The 27,868-nt window shown below is 50.4% G+C and overlaps 8 non-coding genes and 5 pseudogenes across 8 annotated transcripts; all 13 read left to right on the top strand.

Annotated features, from left to right (window-relative positions):
* Positions 1-1,335: 1,335 nt before the first annotated feature.
* On the top strand, positions 1,336-1,526 carry LOC142695003 (U2 spliceosomal RNA). The gene has a single exon (XR_012863161.1). It is a non-coding gene; the product is annotated as a U2 spliceosomal RNA (small nuclear RNA).
* Positions 1,527-2,865: 1,339 nt separating this feature from the next.
* Positions 2,866-2,967, top strand: LOC142694468 (U2 spliceosomal RNA; annotated as a pseudogene).
* Positions 2,968-8,486: 5,519 nt separating this feature from the next.
* LOC142694463 (U2 spliceosomal RNA) lies at positions 8,487-8,690 on the top strand (annotated as a pseudogene).
* Positions 8,691-10,023: 1,333 nt separating this feature from the next.
* Positions 10,024-10,214, top strand: LOC142695002 (U2 spliceosomal RNA). Its single transcript, XR_012863160.1, has one exon. It is a non-coding gene; the product is annotated as a U2 spliceosomal RNA (small nuclear RNA).
* Positions 10,215-11,557: 1,343 nt separating this feature from the next.
* On the top strand, positions 11,558-11,687 carry LOC142694471 (U2 spliceosomal RNA; annotated as a pseudogene).
* Positions 11,688-12,196: 509 nt separating this feature from the next.
* LOC142694447 (U2 spliceosomal RNA) lies at positions 12,197-12,384 on the top strand. The gene has a single exon (XR_012862680.1). It is a non-coding gene; the product is annotated as a U2 spliceosomal RNA (small nuclear RNA).
* A 1,343-nt stretch (positions 12,385-13,727) lies between these two features.
* Positions 13,728-13,918, top strand: LOC142695001 (U2 spliceosomal RNA). Its single transcript, XR_012863159.1, has one exon. It is a non-coding gene; the product is annotated as a U2 spliceosomal RNA (small nuclear RNA).
* Positions 13,919-15,265: 1,347 nt separating this feature from the next.
* Positions 15,266-15,456, top strand: LOC142695000 (U2 spliceosomal RNA). Its single transcript, XR_012863158.1, has one exon. It is a non-coding gene; the product is annotated as a U2 spliceosomal RNA (small nuclear RNA).
* A 1,340-nt stretch (positions 15,457-16,796) lies between these two features.
* LOC142694467 (U2 spliceosomal RNA) lies at positions 16,797-16,898 on the top strand (annotated as a pseudogene).
* Positions 16,899-22,457: 5,559 nt separating this feature from the next.
* LOC142694443 (U2 spliceosomal RNA) lies at positions 22,458-22,632 on the top strand (annotated as a pseudogene).
* Positions 22,633-23,977: 1,345 nt separating this feature from the next.
* Positions 23,978-24,168, top strand: LOC142694999 (U2 spliceosomal RNA). The gene has a single exon (XR_012863157.1). It is a non-coding gene; the product is annotated as a U2 spliceosomal RNA (small nuclear RNA).
* Positions 24,169-25,489: 1,321 nt separating this feature from the next.
* Positions 25,490-25,680, top strand: LOC142694998 (U2 spliceosomal RNA). Its single transcript, XR_012863156.1, has one exon. It is a non-coding gene; the product is annotated as a U2 spliceosomal RNA (small nuclear RNA).
* A 1,339-nt stretch (positions 25,681-27,019) lies between these two features.
* On the top strand, positions 27,020-27,210 carry LOC142694997 (U2 spliceosomal RNA). The gene has a single exon (XR_012863155.1). It is a non-coding gene; the product is annotated as a U2 spliceosomal RNA (small nuclear RNA).
* The last annotated feature ends 658 nt before the right edge of the window (positions 27,211-27,868 follow it).

Here is a 27,868-nt window from a genome sequence, read left to right as displayed (position 1 = left end):
AAATCAGATTCCAAAAGTGCTATTTGTGTTTGCTATTGTTTTTGTCTTTCTGATGGGATCTCCCCTTTTAATCCCATTATTTCAACACCTGTTGGACAATGCATTTGTACAGTCATGTGTGATAATGAGCTCATTTATTAAATGCAATTAATTAATACATTGCCACCTCTTGTTGTGTGTGTGTGTGTGTGTGTGTGTGTGTGTGTGTGTGTGTGTGTGTGTGTGTGGGTGTGTGTGTGTGTGTGTGTGTGTGTGTGTGTCTTCTGTGTTTCTGTGTTTCCGGCATTTCACATTGGAACAGCTCATTCACCTTCCTTGTCTTCTCTCCGCCCTCCCTTTTAGGTAGGTTAAAGAGCTGCACCTGAGCCAGCCACTGATTGATTGATGCAGCACCACAGTCAAATAGTGGAGTGGAGTAGGGGGAACAGCAAACAGCCATTAAAGCAGCCCGCCCGCCACAATGGACCTACCTGTGTACACTAGATGGATGTGATGGAATGTACTGTCGTCCCTACATTTCCAAGAAGAAGTAAGAATTGCAGTTGCAACAAACCCTTGCTTGCCTACAAAGAGAGCAGCAATTTGGATTTGTTACTATGTTACCTGGAAGAATAACAAACTGTGCAAGGATGGAGGTTGTAGGAGCAAAGAGAAGTTGTCTGTAAAGTTGGTGGATGCCTATTTTCCATTTTGCAGTCCCTTGTCTCCCTCTTGTGGCCTCCTGGAGGCAAATAAATGTGCAAAAAAAAGACAGCCTGGCGGCCGGCTGTTGCAGTGTTGCCCTCTCAGGCAACACTGAGTGACTGACTGAGCCTCACCGTCTTATATAAAGTTCAGACGGAACTTTGCACGTGTCATAGTGGAGCCCTCAGGATTCCAGAGCCAGCTTTCTGACATCATAATGGGGCCTGCCTCAGAGATAGATAAAAGCCTGGGCCCAGGCAGTGTTGGTCAGTGCTGCTCAGCAGGCAGCACCGGACTGGACTGGATTACAGCTGATACAAGGTGTGAAGGAACAAGGGGTGGCTGTGGGCATGCACTTGCTGCCGCTGCCAGTGTTTATCTGCATGGCAGGAGGGCATTTGGGCGTTGCCAGGAAGGCGTTTTTATGTAGATTCCTCCTCTTTCAGCACTGCATTGTGGTGCAAGCAAAAGAAGCAAATCCTGTGTAGCTTCCTCTCCGGCCTTTATTCACCTCCCTCCCGCTTAGTAGCTGTAAATGTGTGTGAGCCTGCAGGGCCCCATGGAATTGCCTAGGAGTAGGCTGAATCAATCGCTGCAAGGGGTGAACAGCAGTATTAGGCAGGCTCGGTCAACGGCCGGCCCATTCGGGTTATCGCTTCTCGGCCTTTTGGCTAAGATCAAGTGTAGTATCTGTTCTTATCAGTTTAATATCTGATACGTCCCCTATCTGGGGACCATATATTAAATGGATTTTTAGAACAGGGAGATGGAAATAGAGCTTGCTCTGTCCACTCCACGCATTGACCTGGTATTGCAGTATTTCCAGGACCGGTGCACCCTTCCCTTATGTGTTGACTAAAATCAGATTCCAAAAGTGCTATTTGTGTTTGCTATTGTTTTTGTCTTTCTGATGGGATCTCCCCTTTTAATCCCATTATTTCAACACCTGTTGGACAATGCATTTGTACAGTCATGTGTGATAATGAGCTCATTTATTAAATGCAATTAATTAATACATTGCCACCTCTTGTTGTGTGTGTGTGTGTGTGTGTGTGTGTGTGTGTGTGTGTGTGTGTGTGTGTGTGTGTGTGTGTGTGTGTGTGTGTCTTCTGTGTTTCTGTGTTTCCGGCATTTCACATTGGAACAGCTCATTCACCTTCCTTGTCTTCTCTCCGCCCTCCCTTTTAGGTAGGTTAAAGAGCTGCACCTGAGCCAGCCACTGATTGATTGATGCAGCACCACAGTCAAATAGTGGAGTGGAGTAGGGGGAACAGCAAACAGCCATTAAAGCAGCCCGCCCGCCACAATGGACCTACCTGTGTACACTAGATGGATGTGATGGAATGTACTGTCGTCCCTACATTTCCAAGAAGAAGTAAGAATTGCAGTTGCAACAAACCCTTGCTTGCCTACAAAGAGAGCAGCAATTTGGATTTGTTACTATGTTACCTGGAAGAATAACAAACTGTGCAAGGATGGAGGTTGTAGGAGCAAAGAGAAGTTGTCTGTAAAGTTGGTGGATGCCTATTTTCCATTTTGCAGTCCCTTGTCTCCCTCTTGTGGCCTCCTGGAGGCAAATAAATGTGCAAAAAAAAGACAGCCTGGCGGCCGGCTGTTGCAGTGTTGCCCTCTCAGGCAACACTGAGTGACTGACTGAGCCTCACCGTCTTATATAAAGTTCAGACGGAACTTTGCACGTGTCATAGTGGAGCCCTCAGGATTCCAGAGCCAGCTTTCTGACATCATAATGGGGCCTGCCTCAGAGATAGATAAAAGCCTGGGCCCAGGCAGTGTTGGTCAGTGCTGCTCAGCAGGCAGCACCGGACTGGACTGGATTACAGCTGATACAAGGTGTGAAGGAACAAGGGGTGGCTGTGGGCATGCACTTGCTGCCGCTGCCAGTGTTTATCTGCATGGCAGGAGGGCATTTGGGCGTTGCCAGGAAGGCGTTTTTATGTAGATTCCTCCTCTTTCAGCACTGCATTGTGGTGCAAGCAAAAGAAGCAAATCCTGTGTAGCTTCCTCTCCGGCCTTTATTCACCTCCCTCCCGCTTAGTAGCTGTAAATGTGTGTGAGCCTGCAGGGCCCCATGGAATTGCCTAGGAGTAGGCTGAATCAATCGCTGCAAGGGGTGAACAGCAGTATTAGGCAGGCTCGGTCAACGGCCGGCCCATTCGGGTTATCGCTTCTCGGCCTTTTGGCTAAGATCAAGTGTAGTATCTGTTCTTATCAGTCCTTGTAAGGATAGATAGCTCGGAGAACCACTGGGGGCTATAAACACTAGCTTAGCGATCCAAGAGCGTTCCAGACGAAGCCGGCGACGAACTGCGGAGAAGAACCAGCGAAGACGACGATCCAGAAGGGAGAAGCCGCCATCGAGGAAGAAGCTCCGGGAGATCGCTGCCGGGAAGAAGAAGGAGAACTTCGGAGAAGAGCCGCTGCTGAAGGGGATCTTCGAAGAAGCTCGGCCGCAGAAGAAGAAGCTCGACGAGGAACCGCTGCGGAAGAAATTTCGTGTAAGAACCTCGGCCAGCAAGGAGAAGATTTGCATAGCTCCGCCCCCTTCGGGAAAGAGCTATCGAAGATCCTCCCCAAGCGACAGGAACAGCTGGAAGAAGCCATGGCCTCAACCAGCAACCCTGCCACCCAGAAGGAGAAGGCTGATGGACCAGGTGAGCCGGCCCAGGCCAGGACATCTCCTCCTGAAGCCTCCTCAAGCCAACAGGCCACCAGGAAGCCGAACCAGGCTGCTCCAACCCTGGAGCCCTGGATGAAGCAGACGGTGGCCCTGAAGCTCAAGGAGGTGGACGGGAGAGTGCCGGACATGACGGAAGAAGTGTTCTGCCAGAAGATGCTCCTGGACCAGGGCTTCGCTAAGCCGGAGACCATCAGCATCCAGGCCTTCATGACCGGGATGTTCTTCGTGACCTTCGCTTCGATCAACATCTGCAGAAGGTACTGGGAGATGGTGAAAGCGGCGAGGCCTGAATCCCCTTTCTCTCGCTTTGTGGGCAACTGCCCTGTCCAAAGAGAGGAAAGGCGGGTGACGGTCTCAATGCGGAACCCACACACCCCCGGCAAAGACATCACCACGCTCCTGAAGCGGTTCTGCACAGTGGTGAGGGAACCCACCCACATCCTGAACGGACTCGGCTTCTGGACTGGCAAGTGGTCGGTAATCGTCCGACTGAACAAGGATTCGAGCGCGGAAGACGGCCTCCAGCACCTGCCCCAGTCATTCTCGCTGGGCAACTCCTACGGCCTCATCTATTACCCGGACATGCCGCAGATCTGCAGGAGATGCAGCAAGAAGGGTCATTCGGTGAAGGACTGCAAGGAGGACGCCTGCAAGAACTGCCGGGTAACAGGACACGAGACCAAAGACTGCCCGAAACGGACAATGTGCAACCTCTGCGGACAAGCAGCCCACTCTTACAAGGACTGCCCGAAGAGGGATCGATCCTGGGCAACTGTAGCAGCGAAAGCTCCAGCCAGAGGGAACCCCGCCCCAGCCAGAGCTCCAGCGGCACAGAAGACCGGGAAAAAGAAGGATGGTAAGAAGACGACAGTCCCTCCCCCCCCTCTCCCGGCCCTCCCTCGCCCTACCCTTCCCACCCTCCCTCGCCCGGCCCTCCCCACCCCCCCGTCCCCAACCCCTGTCACCCCCACTGAGGCTCTCACCTTCTCCTACCCACCCATCTCAGTGGTCCTGTCACCTGCACCTCTCCCAACCCAGCCTCCCTTCTCCCCAGCTCCAGCAGCACTAACATCTTCCCCTCCAGCTGCTGGAGTCCTCTCCCTGGAGGATTTTCCCCCTCTTGTCTCCTCAGGTGCCATCCAGAGGAAGAGAAAGGTGAGGGACAGCCCAGCTGCTGAGTCCTCAAAGCGACAAGTCGTGGAAATCTGCGAAGATTCCCTTGCGCAGCAGGAGGAAATGGAGCAGATGGTGGAGGAACTCGTGTCTGAACCTGAGGTCATCGACTTCACAACAGACATCCAGGTGGCTACAATCCTGGAACAATTTCTGTCAGAGGGCCTGCTGGATCTTTCGGACCCGCCAGGCGAGGAGGATCCGCCCGACCGGACTGGTAACTAAGGTGTATCGTTTGCACTAACCTTCTTTATTCTCCCCCATGGCTGCTAAACTTAACATCTTTAGCCTCAATGTGAGGAGTGTTAGAGATAGGACTAGATGTCAGATGGTGCTAACTTTTCTTTCCAAGCAGTCGAGTGATGTATTTATGCTGCAGGAATGTACTCTCCCCTCTTCCAGGTCATACCATCATCTGGCCAGGCAGTGGACCCATGGCCCGTCCTACTGGTCTGGTGGGGGCGACTGTAAGTCTGCAGGGGTTGCCATCCTGATTAGGGGAAGCGTATTTACTGTTGACTCTGTCCAGGAGCTCGCCTGCGGCCGCTTGTTGGTCGTAGACGGTTCCTGGGCAGGAGAGCCGATTAGGCTCATCAACGTATACGCTCCCCCTATGAAGGCTGAGCGCCTGGAACTATTCCAGACCCTGCGGACCCAGCTCGCCACCACTAGGGCAGTGGTGATGGCCGGGGACTTCAACTGCCCCATCGAAGAGGATGGACGAAGTTCCGGCACTTCAATCAAGCTGGATGTCAGTTCCAAACTGCTTATCGAGATGGTAACCGAAGCATCCTTGCAGGACGTTGTGGGCTCCATGGGGATCGGCTCTGTGAACTATTCATGGAGCCGACCCGATGGCTCACTTCGTTCTCGGATTGACTTTGTGTTCACCTCCCGGGCAGTCAAGCAGCATGGGCACTCCATGGTCCCCTGCTTCTTCTCTGACCACAGGGCCATTCTCTTCCAGGGTGCCATCGGCCACGGTTTTCCTCCCGGCCCTGGCTCCTGGAAGCTGAATTGTGCCCTGCTGGAAAGAGAAGAGGTACTGGCGGAACTTAGAGACGCCTATATTGTTTGGAGGAATGATAAAGTTTTCTTTGACAAAACCTGTGACTGGTGGGAATATGTTAAAGTTGAATTTCGTTGTTTCTTTCAGGCAAAAAGTCGTCAACAGGCGTGTGAGAGGAAGAGAGACTTCAGAGAGATGCAGCGTCAGCTGCGATCCCTGCAAGACCTCCTTCAATGCGGCTGGGACGTCAGGAAGGAGCTGGAGGAAGCCAAAAAGGGCCTGAAAAGGCACTTTGAGGAGGAATCCAAGCGAATTGTCTTTCGTTCCAAGGTGGAGAACCTGGAGAAGGGTGAGAAATGTAACTCGTTCTTTTTCAGGAAACTCCATGCCGGCCACACGCCCCTGAAGGAACTCCGAGATGAGACCGGAAACATGCATTCTGGGAAGAAGGAGGTGATGGGAGTCGTCACAGACTACTACCGAAGCCTCTACTCCCGGAAAACCACTGACCCCGAAGCCGCCGATAAATTCCTGTCAGGTATCACTAATCATCTTGATCCTGCAGGTACGGAGGCTATGGACGTACCCCTGACGGTGGAGGAACTGCTCTCTGCCGCTAAATCCTTCAGACCCGGCAGGACCCCGGGCAGTGATGGTCTCCCAGCAGAGCTCTATGTAGCGCTGGGGGACTTGATCTGTCCGGACCTGCTGGAGCTCTATGAGGAGATGGTGGTGGAGGGTAGAATGCCACCGTCCTTGAGAGAAGGCATGATCACGATCTTGTATAAGCGGAAGGGGGAGAGATGTGACCTGAAAAACTGGCGTCCCATCTCTCTCCTGAACGTGGACTACAAGATCCTCGCCAAAGTATTGACCAACAGACTGAAGGTTGTCATCGGACAGATCATCGGATCGGACCAAACCTGCGGCATTCCTGGCCGTAGGGTGGCCGACAGTCTTGCCCTGGTGAGGGACACGGTGCATTACATGCAAAGCCGCCGTACACACGCGGCCCTGGTCAGTCTGGATCAGGAGAAGGCTTTTGACCGGGTCTCTCACGAATTCATGGGTAAGGCTCTGCGTAGGCTGCGGCTTGGCAGGTTGTTCTGTTTGTATGTTAACCTGATGTATTGCGACATTTACAGCTCGGTGCTGGTGAACGGCTGGAAGACTGACCCCTTTCCTGTATCGTCGGGGGTTAGACAAGGCTGTCCTCTTTCACCTCTCCTTTTTGTTTGTGTTATAGAGCTCTTCGCAGAGGCTATCCGGCAGAATGGAGAGATCAGAGGGATCACCGCACCAGGTCCAGGACACTTCGAGGTCAAATGCTCGCTGTACATGGACGACGTGACCGTCTTCTGCGCTGACCAGAGTTCGGTGACTGCACTCGTCCAGACCTGTGAGGAGTTCGGACGCGCTTCAGGGGCAAAAGTCAACTGCGGGAAGTCGGAAGCCATGCTCTTCGGAAAGTGGTACCTGCCTTCTCCTGCCTCCTTCCCGTTTACTATCAAGCCGGACTTCATCAAAATTCTGGGAGTCTGGTTCGGTAAGGAAGGTGCAGCCCTAAAGTCGTGGGAAGAACGCTTGGCCAAAGTCAACCAAAGGATCGGACTGTGGAGCCTCAGACAACTCACTATTGAGGGCAAAGCAATGGTCCTGCGTAACGAAGTCTTGCCTGTGCTACAATACACTGCACAGGCATGGCCCCCTCTTGCAACGGTCTCGAGGGCCATTACCAGGACTGTGTTTCGCTTCATCTGGGGCTCGAAAATGGACAGAGTAAAGCGGACTGTTATGTACAAGGAGCCCCGCAAAGGTGGGAAGGGTATACCCGACATTCCCACTCTGCTGCGGATCGCTTTTGTATGTGACTGTGTTCGTAGGACTCTGAGGACAGCAAACGGCTCTGCGGGCAAGGCCATGTCCCGCTACTTCCTCCTTCCCCTCTGGCGAGGTTTTGGCTGGGACAAGTGGGACAGCTCCTTCCCTTACAACTGGCACGCTCCCTGGTTCTACGGAGATGTCGTCCGGTTTGTGAGGGAGCATCAACTGGAGGGTCTTAAGCCCGACTTGTGGAAACCTAAGACGATCCACAAGCACATCAGAGCAAAGGACTCACTGGAGTCTGTTCCAGGGCTTCATGCCGACACGTTGGAGACTGTTTGGACTAACGTGTCATCTGGCAGGTTGACCAACGGGCACAAGGACATTTCATGGATGGCCATCCAGGGAGGACTGCCTCTTAGGTCATTCATGCATGCCCGCAACCTGTGCAAGACCCGGTACTGCCCCAGGTGCCCCTTCACGGAGGAAACATCTTTGCACATTTTCTGGCAGTGCCCCTTTGCACAGGGTCTGTTGAAAGCCTTGGAACATGAACTCAAGGACTCAGTACCCAGGAACAGACTGTCGTACCGCTCGGTACTTTATGGACTATTTCCTGGGAATACCACGGATGGAGCAATCCAGGAAGCCTGGCGCCTTATGAACTGCTTTAAGGACGCTATATGGTTTGCCAGGAACCGTCTGATTTTGCGGAGAGAGAGTGTGTCCGTCCAGGACTGCCGCAGGCTGATCCACAGCCTGCTCAGAGACTATTCCACCTGGGACAGCCCGGACGTCGACGAGGAAGAGGACTGATACTCCCCTTCCCCCCACTCTCCCTTCTTGTGTGTTGTCTTTCAATAAAGCTTCGGGCCTGTGATTTCCCCCTTCCCTATCCCCTCCTACCCACTCCCCTATCCCATCACTTGTCTGTAATGCTTTGTTGTTTGGCGTTAGTGAATGCAAGAATGTTAGTGTAGCATGTGGTGTAATGTATAGCATAGGCTAGCCTGTACTGTGTATTATACTGTCATGTTATGTTTGACGACTGTTATTATTTATTATTTGCTGCTTCATGGCTTGCGCTGCGTCGCAGTAATGTTTGTATGATGACGATTAAAAAAAAAAAAAAAAAAAAAAAAAAAAAAATCTGTTCTTATCAGTTTAATATCTGATACGTCCCCTATCTGGGGACCATATATTAAATGGATTTTTAGAACAGGGAGATGGAAATAGAGCTTGCTCTGTCCACTCCACGCATTGACCTGGTATTGCAGTATTTCCAGGACCGGTGCACCCTTCCCTTATGTGTTGACTAAAATCAGATTCCAAAAGTGCTATTTGTGTTTGCTATTGTTTTTGTCTTTCTGATGGGATCTCCCCTTTTAATCCCATTATTTCAACACCTGTTGGACAATGCATTTGTACAGTCATGTGTGATAATGAGCTCATTTATTAAATGCAATTAATTAATACATTGCCACCTCTTGTTGTGTGTGTGTGTGTGTGTGTGTGTGTGTGTGTGTGTGTGTGTGTGTGTGTGTGTGTGTGTGTGTGTGTCTTCTGTGTTTCTGTGTTTCCGGCATTTCACATTGGAACAGCTCATTCACCTTCCTTGTCTTCTCTCCGCCCTCCCTTTTAGGTAGGTTAAAGAGCTGCACCTGAGCCAGCCACTGATTGATTGATGCAGCACCACAGTCAAATAGTGGAGTGGAGTAGGGGGAACAGCAAACAGCCATTAAAGCAGCCCGCCCGCCACAATGGACCTACCTGTGTACACTAGATGGATGTGATGGAATGTACTGTCGTCCCTACATTTCCAAGAAGAAGTAAGAATTGCAGTTGCAACAAACCCTTGCTTGCCTACAAAGAGAGCAGCAATTTGGATTTGTTACTATGTTACCTGGAAGAATAACAAACTGTGCAAGGATGGAGGTTGTAGGAGCAAAGAGAAGTTGTCTGTAAAGTTGGTGGATGCCTATTTTCCATTTTGCAGTCCCTTGTCTCCCTCTTGTGGCCTCCTGGAGGCAAATAAATGTGCAAAAAAAAGACAGCCTGGCGGCCGGCTGTTGCAGTGTTGCCCTCTCAGGCAACACTGAGTGACTGACTGAGCCTCACCGTCTTATATAAAGTTCAGACGGAACTTTGCACGTGTCATAGTGGAGCCCTCAGGATTCCAGAGCCAGCTTTCTGACATCATAATGGGGCCTGCCTCAGAGATAGATAAAAGCCTGGGCCCAGGCAGTGTTGGTCAGTGCTGCTCAGCAGGCAGCACCGGACTGGACTGGATTACAGCTGATACAAGGTGTGAAGGAACAAGGGGTGGCTGTGGGCATGCACTTGCTGCCGCTGCCAGTGTTTATCTGCATGGCAGGAGGGCATTTGGGCGTTGCCAGGAAGGCGTTTTTATGTAGATTCCTCCTCTTTCAGCACTGCATTGTGGTGCAAGCAAAAGAAGCAAATCCTGTGTAGCTTCCTCTCCGGCCTTTATTCACCTCCCTCCCGCTTAGTAGCTGTAAATGTGTGTGAGCCTGCAGGGCCCCATGGAATTGCCTAGGAGTAGGCTGAATCAATCGCTGCAAGGGGTGAACAGCAGTATTAGGCAGGCTCGGTCAACGGCCGGCCCATTCGGGTTATCGCTTCTCGGCCTTTTGGCTAAGATCAAGTGTAGTATCTGTTCTTATCAGTTTAATATCTGATACGTCCCCTATCTGGGGACCATATATTAAATGGATTTTTAGAACAGGGAGATGGAAATAGAGCTTGCTCTGTCCACTCCACGCATTGACCTGGTATTGCAGTATTTCCAGGACCGGTGCACCCTTCCCTTATGTGTTGACTAAAATCAGATTCCAAAAGTGCTATTTGTGTTTGCTATTGTTTTTGTCTTTCTGATGGGATCTCCCCTTTTAATCCCATTATTTCAACACCTGTTGGACAATGCATTTGTACAGTCATGTGTGATAATGAGCTCATTTATTAAATGCAATTAATTAATACATTGCCACCTCTTGTTGTGTGTGTGTGTGTGTGTGTGTGTGTGTGTGTGTGTGTGTGTGTGTGTGTGTGTGTGTGTGTGTGTGTGTGTGTGTGTCTTCTGTGTTTCTGTGTTTCCGGCATTTCACATTGGAACAGCTCATTCACCTTCCTTGTCTTCTCTCCGCCCTCCCTTTTAGGTAGGTTAAAGAGCTGCACCTGAGCCAGCCACTGATTGATTGATGCAGCACCACAGTCAAATAGTGGAGTGGAGTAGGGGGAACAGCAAACAGCCATTAAAGCAGCCCGCCCGCCACAATGGACCTACCTGTGTACACTAGATGGATGTGATGGAATGTACTGTCGTCCCTACATTTCCAAGAAGAAGTAAGAATTGCAGTTGCAACAAACCCTTGCTTGCCTACAAAGAGAGCAGCAATTTGGATTTGTTACTATGTTACCTGGAAGAATAACAAACTGTGCAAGGATGGAGGTTGTAGGAGCAAAGAGAAGTTGTCTGTAAAGTTGGTGGATGCCTATTTTCCATTTTGCAGTCCCTTGTCTCCCTCTTGTGGCCTCCTGGAGGCAAATAAATGTGCAAAAAAAAGACAGCCTGGCGGCCGGCTGTTGCAGTGTTGCCCTCTCAGGCAACACTGAGTGACTGACTGAGCCTCACCGTCTTATATAAAGTTCAGACGGAACTTTGCACGTGTCATAGTGGAGCCCTCAGGATTCCAGAGCCAGCTTTCTGACATCATAATGGGGCCTGCCTCAGAGATAGATAAAAGCCTGGGCCCAGGCAGTGTTGGTCAGTGCTGCTCAGCAGGCAGCACCGGACTGGACTGGATTACAGCTGATACAAGGTGTGAAGGAACAAGGGGTGGCTGTGGGCATGCACTTGCTGCCGCTGCCAGTGTTTATCTGCATGGCAGGAGGGCATTTGGGCGTTGCCAGGAAGGCGTTTTTATGTAGATTCCTCCTCTTTCAGCACTGCATTGTGGTGCAAGCAAAAGAAGCAAATCCTGTGTAGCTTCCTCTCCGGCCTTTATTCACCTCCCTCCCGCTTAGTAGCTGTAAATGTGTGTGAGCCTGCAGGGCCCCATGGAATTGCCTAGGAGTAGGCTGAATCAATCGCTGCAAGGGGTGAACAGCAGTATTAGGCAGGCTCGGTCAACGGCCGGCCCATTCGGGTTATCGCTTCTCGGCCTTTTGGCTAAGATCAAGTGTAGTATCTGTTCTTATCAGGGTCTGTTGAAAGCCTTGGAACACGAACTCAAGGACTCAGTTCCCAGGAACAGACTGTCGTACCGCTCGGTACTTTATGGACTATTTCCTGGGAATACCACGGATGGAGCAATCCAGGAAGCCTGGCGCCTTATGAACTGTTTTAAGGACGCTATATGGTTCGCCAGGAATCGTCTGATTTTGCGGAGAGAGAGTGTGTCCGTCCAGGACTGCCGCAGGCTGATCCACAGCCTGCTCAGAGACTATTCCACCTGGGACAGCCCGGACGTCGATGAGGAAGAGGACTGATACTCCCCTTCCCCCCACTCTCCCTTCTTGTGTGTTGTCTTTCAATAAAGCTTCGGGCCTGTGATTTCCCCCTTCCCTATCCCCTCCTACCCACTCCCCTATCCCATCACTTGTCTGTAATGCTTTGTTGTTTGGCGTTAGTGAATGCAAGAATGTTAGTGTAGCATGTGGTGTAATGTATAGCATAGGCTAGCCTGTACTGTGTATTATACTGTCATGTTATGTTTGACGACTGTTATTATTTATTATTTGCTGCTTCATGGCTTGCGCTGCGTCGCAGTAATGTTTGTATGATGACGATTGATTGTCAATAAAGCAATTTTCAATCAAAAAATCTGTTCTTATCAGTTTAATATCTGATACGTCCCCTATCTGGGGACCATATATTAAATGGATTTTTAGAACAGGGAGATGGAAATAGAGCTTGCTCTGTCCACTCCACGCATTGACCTGGTATTGCAGTATTTCCAGGACCGGTGCACCCTTCCCTTATGTGTTGACTAAAATCAGATTCCAAAAGTGCTATTTGTGTTTGCTATTGTTTTTGTCTTTCTGATGGGATCTCCCCTTTTAATCCCATTATTTCAACACCTGTTGGACAATGCATTTGTACAGTCATGTGTGATAATGAGCTCATTTATTAAATGCAATTAATTAATACATTGCCACCTCTTGTTGTGTGTGTGTGTGTGTGTGTGTGTGTGTGTGTGTGTGTGTGTGTGTGTGTGTGTGTGTGTGTGTGTGTGTGTGTGTGTCTTCTGTGTTTCTGTGTTTCCGGCATTTCACATTGGAACAGCTCATTCACCTTCCTTGTCTTCTCTCCGCCCTCCCTTTTAGGTAGGTTAAAGAGCTGCACCTGAGCCAGCCACTGATTGATTGATGCAGCACCACAGTCAAATAGTGGAGTGGAGTAGGGGGAACAGCAAACAGCCATTAAAGCAGCCCGCCCGCCACAATGGACCTACCTGTGTACACTAGATGGATGTGATGGAATGTACTGTCGTCCCTACATTTCCAAGAAGAAGTAAGAATTGCAGTTGCAACAAACCCTTGCTTGCCTACAAAGAGAGCAGCAATTTGGATTTGTTACTATGTTACCTGGAAGAATAACAAACTGTGCAAGGATGGAGGTTGTAGGAGCAAAGAGAAGTTGTCTGTAAAGTTGGTGGATGCCTATTTTCCATTTTGCAGTCCCTTGTCTCCCTCTTGTGGCCTCCTGGAGGCAAATAAATGTGCAAAAAAAAGACAGCCTGGCGGCCGGCTGTTGCAGTGTTGCCCTCTCAGGCAACACTGAGTGACTGACTGAGCCTCACCGTCTTATATAAAGTTCAGACGGAACTTTGCACGTGTCATAGTGGAGCCCTCAGGATTCCAGAGCCAGCTTTCTGACATCATAATGGGGCCTGCCTCAGAGATAGATAAAAGCCTGGGCCCAGGCAGTGTTGGTCAGTGCTGCTCAGCAGGCAGCACCGGACTGGACTGGATTACAGCTGATACAAGGTGTGAAGGAACAAGGGGTGGCTGTGGGCATGCACTTGCTGCCGCTGCCAGTGTTTATCTGCATGGCAGGAGGGCATTTGGGCGTTGCCAGGAAGGCGTTTTTATGTAGATTCCTCCTCTTTCAGCACTGCATTGTGGTGCAAGCAAAAGAAGCAAATCCTGTGTAGCTTCCTCTCCGGCCTTTATTCACCTCCCTCCCGCTTAGTAGCTGTAAATGTGTGTGAGCCTGCAGGGCCCCATGGAATTGCCTAGGAGTAGGCTGAATCAATCGCTGCAAGGGGTGAACAGCAGTATTAGGCAGGCTCGGTCAACGGCCGGCCCATTCGGGTTATCGCTTCTCGGCCTTTTGGCTAAGATCAAGTGTAGTATCTGTTCTTATCAGTTTAATATCTGATACGTCCCCTATCTGGGGACCATATATTAAATGGATTTTTAGAACAGGGAGATGGAAATAGAGCTTGCTCTGTCCACTCCACGCATTGACCTGGTATTGCAGTATTTCCAGGACCGGTGCACCCTTCCCTTATGTGTTGACTAAAATCAGATTCCAAAAGTGCTATTTGTGTTTGCTATTGTTTTTGTCTTTCTGATGGGATCTCCCCTTTTAATCCCATTATTTCAACACCTGTTGGACAATGCATTTGTACAGTCATGTGTGATAATGAGCTCATTTATTAAATGCAATTAATTAATACATTGCCACCTCTTGTTGTGTGTGTGTGTGTGTGTGTGTGTGTGTGTGTGTGTGTGTGTGTGTGTGTGTGTGTGTGTGTGTGTGTGTGTGTGTGTGTGTCTTCTGTGTTTCTGTGTTTCCGGCATTTCACATTGGAACAGCTCATTCACCTTCCTTGTCTTCTCTCCGCCCTCCCTTTTAGGTAGGTTAAAGAGCTGCACCTGAGCCAGCCACTGATTGATTGATGCAGCACCACAGTCAAATAGTGGAGTGGAGTAGGGGGAACAGCAAACAGCCATTAAAGCAGCCCGCCCGCCACAATGGACCTACCTGTGTACACTAGATGGATGTGATGGAATGTACTGTCGTCCCTACATTTCCAAGAAGAAGTAAGAATTGCAGTTGCAACAAACCCTTGCTTGCCTACAAAGAGAGCAGCAATTTGGATTTGTTACTATGTTACCTGGAAGAATAACAAACTGTGCAAGGATGGAGGTTGTAGGAGCAAAGAGAAGTTGTCTGTAAAGTTGGTGGATGCCTATTTTCCATTTTGCAGTCCCTTGTCTCCCTCTTGTGGCCTCCTGGAGGCAAATAAATGTGCAAAAAAAAGACAGCCTGGCGGCCGGCTGTTGCAGTGTTGCCCTCTCAGGCAACACTGAGTGACTGACTGAGCCTCACCGTCTTATATAAAGTTCAGACGGAACTTTGCACGTGTCATAGTGGAGCCCTCAGGATTCCAGAGCCAGCTTTCTGACATCATAATGGGGCCTGCCTCAGAGATAGATAAAAGCCTGGGCCCAGGCAGTGTTGGTCAGTGCTGCTCAGCAGGCAGCACCGGACTGGACTGGATTACAGCTGATACAAGGTGTGAAGGAACAAGGGGTGGCTGTGGGCATGCACTTGCTGCCGCTGCCAGTGTTTATCTGCATGGCAGGAGGGCATTTGGGCGTTGCCAGGAAGGCGTTTTTATGTAGATTCCTCCTCTTTCAGCACTGCATTGTGGTGCAAGCAAAAGAAGCAAATCCTGTGTAGCTTCCTCTCCGGCCTTTATTCACCTCCCTCCCGCTTAGTAGCTGTAAATGTGTGTGAGCCTGCAGGGCCCCATGGAATTGCCTAGGAGTAGGCTGAATCAATCGCTGCAAGGGGTGAACAGCAGTATTAGGCAGGCTCGGTCAACGGCCGGCCCATTCGGGTTATCGCTTCTCGGCCTTTTGGCTAAGATCAAGTGTAGTATCTGTTCTTATCAGTTTAATATCTGATACGTCCCCTATCTGGGGACCATATATTAAATGGATTTTTAGAACAGGGAGATGGAAATAGAGCTTGCTCTGTCCACTCCACGCATTGACCTGGTATTGCAGTATTTCCAGGACCGGTGCACCCTTCCCTTATGTGTTGACTAAAATCAGATTCCAAAAGTGCTATTTGTGTTTGCTATTGTTTTTGTCTTTCTGATGGGATCTCCCCTTTTAATCCCATTATTTCAACACCTGTTGGACAATGCATTTGTACAGTCATGTGTGATAATGAGCTCATTTATTAAATGCAATTAATTAATACATTGCCACCTCTTGTGTGTGTGTGTGTGTGTGTGTGTGTGTGTGTGTGTGTGTGTGTGTGTGTGTGTGTGTGTGTGTGTGTGTGTGTGTGTCTTCTGTGTTTCTGTGTTTCCGGCATTTCACATTGGAACAGCTCATTCACCTTCCTTGTCTTCTCTCCGCCCTCCCTTTTAGGTAGGTTAAAGAGCTGCACCTGAGCCAGCCACTGATTGATTGATGCAGCACCACAGTCAAATAGTGGAGTGGAGTAGGGGGAACAGCAAACAGCCATTAAAGCAGCCCGCCCGCCACAATGGACCTACCTGTGTACACTAGATGGATGTGATGGAATGTACTGTCGTCCCTACATTTCCAAGAAGAAGTAAGAATTGCAGTTGCAACAAACCCTTGCTTGCCTACAAAGAGAGCAGCAATTTGGATTTGTTACTATGTTACCTGGAAGAATAACAAACTGTGCAAGGATGGAGGTTGTAGGAGCAAAGAGAAGTTGTCTGTAAAGTTGGTGGATGCCTATTTTCCATTTTGCAGTCCCTTGTCTCCCTCTTGTGGCCTCCTGGAGGCAAATAAATGTGCAAAAAAAAGACAGCCTGGCGGCCGGCTGTTGCAGTGTTGCCCTCTCAGGCAACACTGAGTGACTGACTGAGCCTCACCGTCTTATATAAAGTTCAGACGGAACTTTGCACGTGTCATAGTGGAGCCCTCAGGATTCCAGAGCCAGCTTTCTGACATCATAATGGGGCCTGCCTCAGAGATAGATAAAAGCCTGGGCCCAGGCAGTGTTGGTCAGTGCTGCTCAGCAGGCAGCACCGGACTGGACTGGATTACAGCTGATACAAGGTGTGAAGGAACAAGGGGTGGCTGTGGGCATGCACTTGCTGCCGCTGCCAGTGTTTATCTGCATGGCAGGAGGGCATTTGGGCGTTGCCAGGAAGGCGTTTTTATGTAGATTCCTCCTCTTTCAGCACTGCATTGTGGTGCAAGCAAAAGAAGCAAATCCTGTGTAGCTTCCTCTCCGGCCTTTATTCACCTCCCTCCCGCTTAGTAGCTGTAAATGTGTGTGAGCCTGCAGGGCCCCATGGAATTGCCTAGGAGTAGGCTGAATCAATCGCTGCAAGGGGTGAACAGCAGTATTAGGCAGGCTCGGTCAACGGCCGGCCCATTCGGGTTATCGCTTCTCGGCCTTTTGGCTAAGATCAAGTGTAGTATCTGTTCTTATCAGTCCTTGTAAGGATAGATAGCTCGGAGAACCACTGGGGGCTATAAACACTAGCTTAGCGATCCAAGAGCGTTCCAGACGAAGCCGGCGACGAACTGCGGAGAAGAACCACCGAAGACGACGATCCAGAAGGGAGAAGCCGCCATCGGGGAAGAAGCTCCGGGAGATCGCTGCCGGGAAGAAGAAGGAGAACTGCGACAGAGACCTTCGGAGAAGAGCCGCTGCTGAAGGGGATCTTTGAAGAAGCTCGGCCGCAGAAGAAGCTCGACGAGGAACCGCTGCGGAAGAAATTTCGTGGAAGAACCTCGGCCAGCAAGGAGAAGATTTGCATAGCTCCGCCCCCTTCGGGAAAGAGCTATCGAAGATCCTCCCCAAGCGACAGGAACAGCTGGAAGAAGCCATGGCCTCAACCAGCAACCCTGCCACCCAGAAGAAGAAGGCTGATGGACCAGGTGAGCCGACCCAGGCCAGGACATCTCCTCCTGAAGCCTCCTCAAGCCAACAGGCCACCAGGAAGCCGAACCAGGCTGCTCCAACCCTGGAGCCCTGGATGAAGCAGACTGTGGCCCTGAAGCTGAAGGAGGTGGACGGGAGAGTGCCGGACATGACGGAAGAAGTGTTCTGCCAGAAGATGCTCCTGGACCAGGGCTTCGCTAAGCCGGAGACCATCAGCATCCAGGCCTTCATGACCGGGATGTTCTTCGTGACCTTCGCTTCGATCAACATCTGCAGAAGGTACTGGGAGATGGTGAAAGCGGCGAGGCCTGAATCCCCTTTCTCTCGCTTTGTGGGCAACTGCCCTGTCCAAAGAGAGGAAAGGCGGGTGACGGTTTCAATGCGGAACCCACACACCCCCGGCAAAGACATCACCACGCTCCTGAAGCGGTTCTGCACAGTGGTGAGGGAACCCACCCACATCCTGAACGGACTCGGCTTCTGGACTGGCAAGTGGTCGGTAATCGTCCGACTGAACAAGGATTCGAGCGCGGAAGACGGCCTCCAGCACCTGCCCCAGTCATTCTCGCTGGGCAACTCCTACGGCCTCATCTACTACCCGGACATGCCGCAGATCTGCAGGAGATGCAGCAAGAAGGGTCATTCGATGAAGGACTGCAAGGAGGACGCCTGCAAGAACTGCCGGGTAACAGGACACGAGACCAAAGACTGCCCGAAACGGACAATGTGCAACCTCTGCGGACAAGCAGCCCACTCTTACAAGGACTGCCCGAAGAGGGATCGATCCTGGGCAACTGTAGCAGCGAAAGCTCCAGCCAGAGGGAACCCCGCCCCAGCCAGAGCTCCAGCGGCACAGAAGACCGGGAAAAAGAAGGATGGTAAGAAGACGACAGTCCCTCCCCCCCCTCTCCCGGCCCTCCCTCGCCCTACCCTTCCCACCCTCCCTCGCCCGGCCCTCCCCACCCCCCCGTCCCCAACCCCTGTCACCCCCACTGAGGCTCTCACCTTCTCCTACCCACCCATCTCAGTGGTCCTGTCACCCGCACCTCTCCCAACCCAGCCTCCCTTCTCCCCAGCTCCAGCAGCACTAACATCTTCCTCTCCAGCTGCTGGAGTCCTCTCCCTGGAGGATTTTCCCCCTCTTGTCTCCTCAGGTGCCATCCAGAGGAAGAGAAAGGTGAGGGACAGCCCAGCGGCTGAGTCCTCAAAGCGACAAGTCGTGGAAATCTGCGAAGATTCCCTTGCGCAGCAGGAGGAAATGGAGCAGATGGTGGAGGAACTCGTGTCTGAACCTGAGGTCATCGACTTCACAACAGACATCCAGGTGGCTACAATCCTGGAACAATTTTTGTCAGAGGGCCTGCTGGATCTTTCGGACCCGCCAGGCGAGGAGGATCCGCCCGACCGGACTGGTAACTAAGGTGTATCGTTTGCACTAACCTTCTTTATTCTCCCCCATGGCTGCTAAACTTAACATCTTTGGCCTCAATGTGAGGAGTGTTAGAGATAGGACTAGATGTCAGATGGTGCTAACTTTTCTTTCCAAGCAGTCGAGTGATATATTTATGCTGCAGGAATGTACTCTCCCCTCTTCCAGGTCATATCATCACCTGGCCAGGCAGTGGACCCATGGCCCGTCCTACTGGTCTGGTGGGGGCGACTGTAAGTCTGCAGGGGTTGCCATCCTGATTAGGGGAAGCGTATTTACTGTTGACTCTGTCCAGGAGCTCGTCTGCGGCCGCTTGTTGGTCGTAGACGGTTCCTGGGCGGGAGAGCCGATTAGGCTCATCAACGTGTACGCTCCCCCTATGAAGGCTGAGCGCCTGGAACTATTCCAGACCCTGCGGACCCAGCTCGCCACCACTAGGGCAGTGGTGATGGCCGGGGACTTCAACTGCCCCATCGAAGAGGATGGACGAAGTTCCGGCACTTCAATCAAGCTGGATGTCAGTTCCAAACTGCTTATCGAGATGGTAACCGAAGCATCCTTGCAGGACGTTGTGGGCTCCATGGGGATCGGCTCTGTGAACTATTCATGGAGCCGACCCGATGGCTCACTTCGTTCTCGGATTGACTTTGTGTTCACCTCCCGGGCAGTCAAGCAGCATGGGCACTCCATGATCCCCTGCTTCTTCTCTGACCACAGGGCCATTCTCTTCCAGGGTGCCATCGGCCACGGTTTTCCTCCCGGCCCTGGCTCCTGGAAGCTGAATTGGGCCCTGCTGGAAAGAGAGGAGGTACTGGCGGAACTTAGAGACGCCTATATTGTTTGGAGGAATGATAAAGTTTTCTTTGACAAAACCTGTGACTGGTGGGAATATGTTAAAGTTGAATTTCGTTGTCTCTTTCAGGCAAAAAGTCGTCAACAGGCGTGTGAGAGGAAGAGAGACTTCAGAGAGATGCAGCGTCAGCTGCGATCCCTGCAAGACCTCCTTCAATGCGGCTGGGACGTCAGGAAGGAGCTGGAGGAAGCCAAAAAGGGCCTGAAAAGGCACTTTGAGGAGGAATCCAAGCGAATTATCTTTCGTTCCAAGGTGGAGAACCTGGAGAAGGGTGAGAAATGTAACTCGTTCTTTTTCAGGAAACTCCATGCCGGCCACACGCCCCTGAAGGAACTCCGAGATGAGACCGGAAACATGCATTCTGGGAAGAAGGAGGTGATGGGAGTCGTCACAGACTACTACCGAAGCCTCTACTCCCGGAAAACCACTGACCCCGAAGCCGCCGATAAATTCCTGTCAGGTATCACTAATCATCTTGATCCTGCAGGTACGGAGGCTATGGACGTACCCCTGACGGTGGAGGAACTGCTCTCTGCCGCTAAATCCTTCAGACCCGGCAGGACCCCGGGCAGTGATGGTCTCCCAGCAGAGCTCTATGTAGCGCTGGGGGACTTGATCTGTCCGGACCTGCTGGAGCTCTATGAGGAGATGGTGGTGGAGGGTAGAATGCCACCGTCCTTGAGAGAAGGCATGATCACGATCTTGTATAAGCGGAAGGGGGAGAGATGTGACCTGAAAAACTGGCGTCCCATCTCTCTCCTGAACGTGGACTACAAGATCCTCGCCAAAGTATTGACCAACAGACTGAAGGTTGTCATCGGACAGATCATCGGATCGGACCAAACCTGCGGCATTCCTGGCCGTAGGGTGGCCGACAGTCTTGCCCTGGTGAGGGACACGGTGCATTACATGCAAAGCCGCCGTACACACGCGGCCCTGGTCAGTCTGGATCAGGAGAAGGCTTTTGACCGGGTCTCTCACGAATTCATGGGTAAGGCTCTGCGTAGGCTGCGGCTTGGCAGGTTGTTCTGTTTGTATGTTAACCTGATGTATTGCGACATTTACAGCTCGGTGCTGGTGAACGGCTGGAAGACTGACCCCTTTCCTGTATCGTCGGGGGTTAGACAAGGCTGTCCTCTTTCACCTCTCCTTTTTGTTTGTGTTATAGAACTCTTCGCAGAGGCTATCCGGCAGAATGGAGAGATCAGAGGGATCACCGCACCAGGTCCAGGACACTTCGAGGTCAAATGCTCGCTGTACATGGACGACGTGACCGTCTTCTGCGCTGACCAGAGTTCGGTGACTGCACTCGTCCAGACCTGTGAGGAGTTCGGACGCGCTTCAGGGGCAAAAGTCAACTGCGGGAAGTCGGAAGCCATGCTCTTCGGAAAGTGGTACCTGCCTCCTCCTGCCTCCTTCCCGTTTACTATCAAGCCGGACTTCATCAAAATTCTGGGAGTCTGGTTCGGTAAGGAAGGTGCAGCCCTAAAGTCGTGGGAAGAACGCTTGGCCAAAGTCAACCAAAGGATCGGACTGTGGAGCCTCAGACAACTCACTATTGAGGGCAAAGCAATGGTCCTGCGTAACGAAGTCTTGCCTGTGCTACAATACACTGCACAGGCATGGCCCCCTCTTGCAACGGTCTCGAGGGCCATTACCAGGACTGTGTTTCGCTTCATCTGGGGCTCGAAAATGGACAGAGTAAAGCGGACTGTTATGTACAAGGAGCCCCGCAAAGGTGGGAAGGGTATACCCGACATTCCCACTCTGCTGCGGATCGCTTTTGTATGTGACTGTGTTCGTAGGACTCTGAGGACAGCAAACGGCTCTGCGGGCAAGGCCATGTCCCGCTACTTCCTCCTTCCCCTCTGGCGAGGTTTTGGCTGGGATAAGTGGGACAGCTCCTTCCCTTACAACTGGCACGCTCCCTGGTTCTACGGAGATGTCGTCCGGTTTGTGAGGGAGCATCAACTGGAGGGTCTTAAGCCCGACTTGTGGAAACCTAAGACGATCCACAAGCACATCAGAGCAAAGGACTCACTGGAGTTTGTTCCAGGGCTTCATGCCGACACGTTGGAGACTGTTTGGACTAACGTGTCATCTGGCAGGTTGACCAACGGGCACAAGGACATTTCATGGATGGCCATCCAGGGAGGACTGCCTCTTAGGTCATTCATGCATGCCCGCAACCTGTGCAAGACCCGGTACTGCCCCAGGTGCCCCTTCACGGAGGAAACATCTTTGCACATTTTCTGGCAGTGCCCCTTTGCACAGGGTCTGTTGAAAGCCTTGGAACACGAACTCAAGGACTCAGTTCCCAGGAACAGACTGTCGTACCGCTCGGTACTTTATGGACTATTTCCTGGGAATACCACGGATGGAGCAATCCAGGAAGCCTGGCGCCTTATGAACTGTTTTAAGGACGCTATATGGTTCGCCAGGAATCGTCTGATTTTGCGGAGAGAGAGTGTGTCCGTCCAGGACTGCCGCAGGCTGATCCACAGCCTGCTCAGAGACTATTCCACCTGGGACAGCCCGGACGTCGATGAGGAAGAGGACTGATACTCCCCTTCCCCCCACTCTCCCTTCTTGTGTGTTGTCTTTCAATAAAGCTTCGGGCCTGTGATTTCCCGCTTCCCTATCCCCTCCTACCCACTCCCCTATCCCATCACTTGTCTGTAATGCTTTGTTGTTTGGCTTTAGTGAATGCAAGAATGTTAGTGTAGCATGTGGTGTAATGTATAGCATAGGCTAGCCTGTACTGTGTATTATACTGTCATGTTATGTTTGACGACTGTTATTATTTATTATTTGCTGCTTCATGGCTCGCGCTGCGTCGCAGTAATGTTTGTATGATGACGATTGATTGTCAATAAAGCATTTTTCAATCAAAAAATCTGTTCTTATCAGTTTAATATCTGATACGTCCCCTATCTGGGGACCATATATTAAATGGATTTTTAGAACAGGGAGATGGAAATAGAGCTTGCTCTGTCCACTCCACGCATTGACCTGGTATTGCAGTATTTCCAGGACCGGTGCACCCTTCCCTTATGTGTTGACTAAAATCAGATTCCAAAAGTGCTATTTGTGTTTGCTATTGTTTTTGTCTTTCTGATGGGATCTCCCCTTTTAATCCCATTATTTCAACACCTGTTGGACAATGCATTTGTACAGTCATGTGTGATAATGAGCTCATTTATTAAATGCAATTAATTAATACATTGCCACCTCTTGTTGTGTGTGTGTGTGTGTGTGTGTGTGTGTGTGTGTGTGTGTGTGTGTGTGTGTGTGTGTGTGTGTGTGTGTGTGTGTGTGTCTTCTGTGTTTCTGTGTTTCCGGCATTTCACATTGGAACAGCTCATTCACCTTCCTTGTCTTCTCTCCGCCCTCCCTTTTAGGTAGGTTAAAGAGCTGCACCTGAGCCAGCCACTGATTGATTGATGCAGCACCACAGTCAAATAGTGGAGTGGAGTAGGGGGAACAGCAAACAGCCATTAAAGCAGCCCGCCCGCCACAATGGACCTACCTGTGTACACTAGATGGATGTGATGGAATGTACTGTCGTCCCTACATTTCCAAGAAGAAGTAAGAATTGCAGTTGCAACAAACCCTTGCTTGCCTACAAAGAGAGCAGCAATTTGGATTTGTTACTATGTTACCTGGAAGAATAACAAACTGTGCAAGGATGGAGGTTGTAGGAGCAAAGAGAAGTTGTCTGTAAAGTTGGTGGATGCCTATTTTCCATTTTGCAGTCCCTTGTCTCCCTCTTGTGGCCTCCTGGAGGCAAATAAATGTGCAAAAAAAAGACAGCCTGGCGGCCGGCTGTTGCAGTGTTGCCCTCTCAGGCAACACTGAGTGACTGACTGAGCCTCACCGTCTTATATAAAGTTCAGACGGAACTTTGCACGTGTCATAGTGGAGCCCTCAGGATTCCAGAGCCAGCTTTCTGACATCATAATGGGGCCTGCCTCAGAGATAGATAAAAGCCTGGGCCCAGGCAGTGTTGGTCAGTGCTGCTCAGCAGGCAGCACCGGACTGGACTGGATTACAGCTGATACAAGGTGTGAAGGAACAAGGGGTGGCTGTGGGCATGCACTTGCTGCCGCTGCCAGTGTTTATCTGCATGGCAGGAGGGCATTTGGGCGTTGCCAGGAAGGCGTTTTTATGTAGATTCCTCCTCTTTCAGCACTGCATTGTGGTGCAAGCAAAAGAAGCAAATCCTGTGTAGCTTCCTCTCCGGCCTTTATTCACCTCCCTCCCGCTTAGTAGCTGTAAATGTGTGTGAGCCTGCAGGGCCCCATGGAATTGCCTAGGAGTAGGCTGAATCAATCGCTGCAAGGGGTGAACAGCAGTATTAGGCAGGCTCGGTCAACGGCCGGCCCATTCGGGTTATCGCTTCTCGGCCTTTTGGCTAAGATCAAGTGTAGTATCTGTTCTTATCAGTTTAATATCTGATACGTCCCCTATCTGGGGACCATATATTAAATGGATTTTTAGAACAGGGAGATGGAAATAGAGCTTGCTCTGTCCACTCCACGCATTGACCTGGTATTGCAGTATTTCCAGGACCGGTGCACCCTTCCCTTATGTGTTGACTAAAATCAGATTCCAAAAGTGCTATTTGTGTTTGCTATTGTTTTTGTCTTTCTGATGGGATCTCCCCTTTTAATCCCATTATTTCAACACCTGTTGGACAATGCATTTGTACAGTCATGTGTGATAATGAGCTCATTTATTAAATGCAATTAATTAATACATTGCCACCTCTTGTTGTGTGTGTGTGTGTGTGTGTGTGTGTGTGTGTGTGTGTGTGTGTGTGTGTGTGTGTCTTCTGTGTTTCTGTGTTTCCGGCATTTCACATTGGAACAGCTCATTCACCTTCCTTGTCTTCTCTCCGCCCTCCCTTTTAGGTAGGTTAAAGAGCTGCACCTGAGCCAGCCACTGATTGATTGATGCAGCACCACAGTCAAATAGTGGAGTGGAGTAGGGGGAACAGCAAACAGCCATTAAAGCAGCCCGCCCGCCACAATGGACCTACCTGTGTACACTAGATGGATGTGATGGAATGTACTGTCGTCCCTACATTTCCAAGAAGAAGTAAGAATTGCAGTTGCAACAAACCCTTGCTTGCCTACAAAGAGAGCAGCAATTTGGATTTGTTACTATGTTACCTGGAAGAATAACAAACTGTGCAAGGATGGAGGTTGTAGGAGCAAAGAGAAGTTGTCTGTAAAGTTGGTGGATGCCTATTTTCCATTTTGCAGTCCCTTGTCTCCCTCTTGTGGCCTCCTGGAGGCAAATAAATGTGCAAAAAAAAGACAGCCTGGCGGCCGGCTGTTGCAGTGTTGCCCTCTCAGGCAACACTGAGTGACTGACTGAGCCTCACCGTCTTATATAAAGTTCAGACGGAACTTTGCACGTGTCATAGTGGAGCCCTCAGGATTCCAGAGCCAGCTTTCTGACATCATAATGGGGCCTGCCTCAGAGATAGATAAAAGCCTGGGCCCAGGCAGTGTTGGTCAGTGCTGCTCAGCAGGCAGCACCGGACTGGACTGGATTACAGCTGATACAAGGTGTGAAGGAACAAGGGGTGGCTGTGGGCATGCACTTGCTGCCGCTGCCAGTGTTTATCTGCATGGCAGGAGGGCATTTGGGCGTTGCCAGGAAGGCGTTTTTATGTAGATTCCTCCTCTTTCAGCACTGCATTGTGGTGCAAGCAAAAGAAGCAAATCCTGTGTAGCTTCCTCTCCGGCCTTTATTCACCTCCCTCCCGCTTAGTAGCTGTAAATGTGTGTGAGCCTGCAGGGCCCCATGGAATTGCCTAGGAGTAGGCTGAATCAATCGCTGCAAGGGGTGAACAGCAGTATTAGGCAGGCTCGGTCAACGGCCGGCCCATTCGGGTTATCGCTTCTCGGCCTTTTGGCTAAGATCAAGTGTAGTATCTGTTCTTATCAGTTTAATATCTGATACGTCCCCTATCTGGGGACCATATATTAAATGGATTTTTAGAACAGGGAGATGGAAATAGAGCTTGCTCTGTCCACTCCACGCATTGACCTGGTATTGCAGTATTTCCAGGACCGGTGCACCCTTCCCTTATGTGTTGACTAAAATCAGATTCCAAAAGTGCTATTTGTGTTTGCTATTGTTTTTGTCTTTCTGATGGGATCTCCCCTTTTAATCCCATTATTTCAACACCTGTTGGACAATGCATTTGTACAGTCATGTGTGATAATGAGCTCATTTATTAAATGCAATTAATTAATACATTGCCACCTCTTGTTGTGTGTGTGTGTGTGTGTGTGTGTGTGTGTGTGTGTGTGTGTGTGTGTGTGTGTGTGTGTGTGTGTGTGTGTGTCTTCTGTGTTTCTGTGTTTCCGGCATTTCACATTGGAACAGCTCATTCACCTTCCTTGTCTTCTCTCCGCCCTCCCTTTTAGGTAGGTTAAAGAGCTGCACCTGAGCCAGCCACTGATTGATTGATGCAGCACCACAGTCAAATAGTGGAGTGGAGTAGGGGGAACAGCAAACAGCCATTAAAGCAGCCCGCCCGCCACAATGGACCTACCTGTGTACACTAGATGGATGTGATGGAATGTACTGTCGTCCCTACATTTCCAAGAAGAAGTAAGAATTGCAGTTGCAACAAACCCTTGCTTGCCTACAAAGAGAGCAGCAATTTGGATTTGTTACTATGTTACCTGGAAGAATAACAAACTGTGCAAGGATGGAGGTTGTAGGAGCAAAGAGAAGTTGTCTGTAAAGTTGGTGGATGCCTATTTTCCATTTTGCAGTCCCTTGTCTCCCTCTTGTGGCCTCCTGGAGGCAAATAAATGTGCAAAAAAAAGACAGCCTGGCGGCCGGCTGTTGCAGTGTTGCCCTCTCAGGCAACACTGAGTGACTGACTGAGCCTCACCGTCTTATATAAAGTTCAGACGGAACTTTGCACGTGTCATAGTGGAGCCCTCAGGATTCCAGAGCCAGCTTTCTGACATCATAATGGGGCCTGCCTCAGAGATAGATAAAAGCCTGGGCCCAGGCAGTGTTGGTCAGTGCTGCTCAGCAGGCAGCACCGGACTGGACTGGATTACAGCTGATACAAGGTGTGAAGGAACAAGGGGTGGCTGTGGGCATGCACTTGCTGCCGCTGCCAGTGTTTATCTGCATGGCAGGAGGGCATTTGGGCGTTGCCAGGAAGGCGTTTTTATGTAGATTCCTCCTCTTTCAGCACTGCATTGTGGTGCAAGCAAAAGAAGCAAATCCTGTGTAGCTTCCTCTCCGGCCTTTATTCACCTCCCTCCCGCTTAGTAGCTGTAAATGTGTGTGAGCCTGCAGGGCCCCATGGAATTGCCTAGGAGTAGGCTGAATCAATCGCTGCAAGGGGTGAACAGCAGTATTAGGCAGGCTCGGTCAACGGCCGGCCCATTCGGGTTATCGCTTCTCGGCCTTTTGGCTAAGATCAAGTGTAGTATCTGTTCTTATCAGTTTAATATCTGATACGTCCCCTATCTGGGGACCATATATTAAATGGATTTTTAGAACAGGGAGATGGAAATAGAGCTTGCTCTGTCCACTCCACGCATTGACCTGGTATTGCAGTATTTCCAGGACCGGTGCACCCTTCCCTTATGTGTTGACTAAAATCAGATTCCAAAAGTGCTATTTGTGTTTGCTATTGTTTTTGTCTTTCTGATGGGATCTCCCCTTTTAATCCCATTATTTCAACACCTGTTGGACAATGCATTTGTACAGTCATGTGTGATAATGAGCTCATTTATTAAATGCAATTAATTAATACATTGCCACCTCTTGTTGTGTGTGTGTGTGTGTGTGTGTGTGTGTGTGTGTGTGTGTGTGTGTGTGTGTGTGTGTGTGTGTGTGTGTGTGTGTCTTCTGTGTTTCTGTGTTTCCGGCATTTCACATTGGAACAGCTCATTCACCTTCCTTGTCTTCTCTCCGCCCTCCCTTTTAGGTAGGTTAAAGAGCTGCACCTGAGCCAGCCACTGATTGATTGATGCAGCACCACAGTCAAATAGTGGAGTGGAGTAGGGGGAACAGCAAACAGCCATTAAAGCAGCCCGCCCGCCACAATGGACCTACCTGTGTACACTAGATGGATGTGATGGAATGTACTGTCGTCCCTACATTTCCAAGAAGAAGTAAGAATTGCAGTTGCAACAAACCCTTGCTTGCCTACAAAGAGAGCAGCAATTTGGATTTGTTACTATGTTACCTGGAAGAATAACAAACTGTGCAAGGATGGAGGTTGTAGGAGCAAAGAG

This window comes from Rhinoderma darwinii (assembly GCF_050947455.1).
Source record: "Rhinoderma darwinii isolate aRhiDar2 chromosome 5 unlocalized genomic scaffold, aRhiDar2.hap1 SUPER_5_unloc_46, whole genome shotgun sequence".
NCBI lineage: Eukaryota > Metazoa > Chordata > Amphibia > Anura > Rhinodermatidae > Rhinoderma > Rhinoderma darwinii.
Note: the sequence above shows the minus strand (reverse complement) of the source record. Positions and strands in the feature narration are given on the sequence as shown.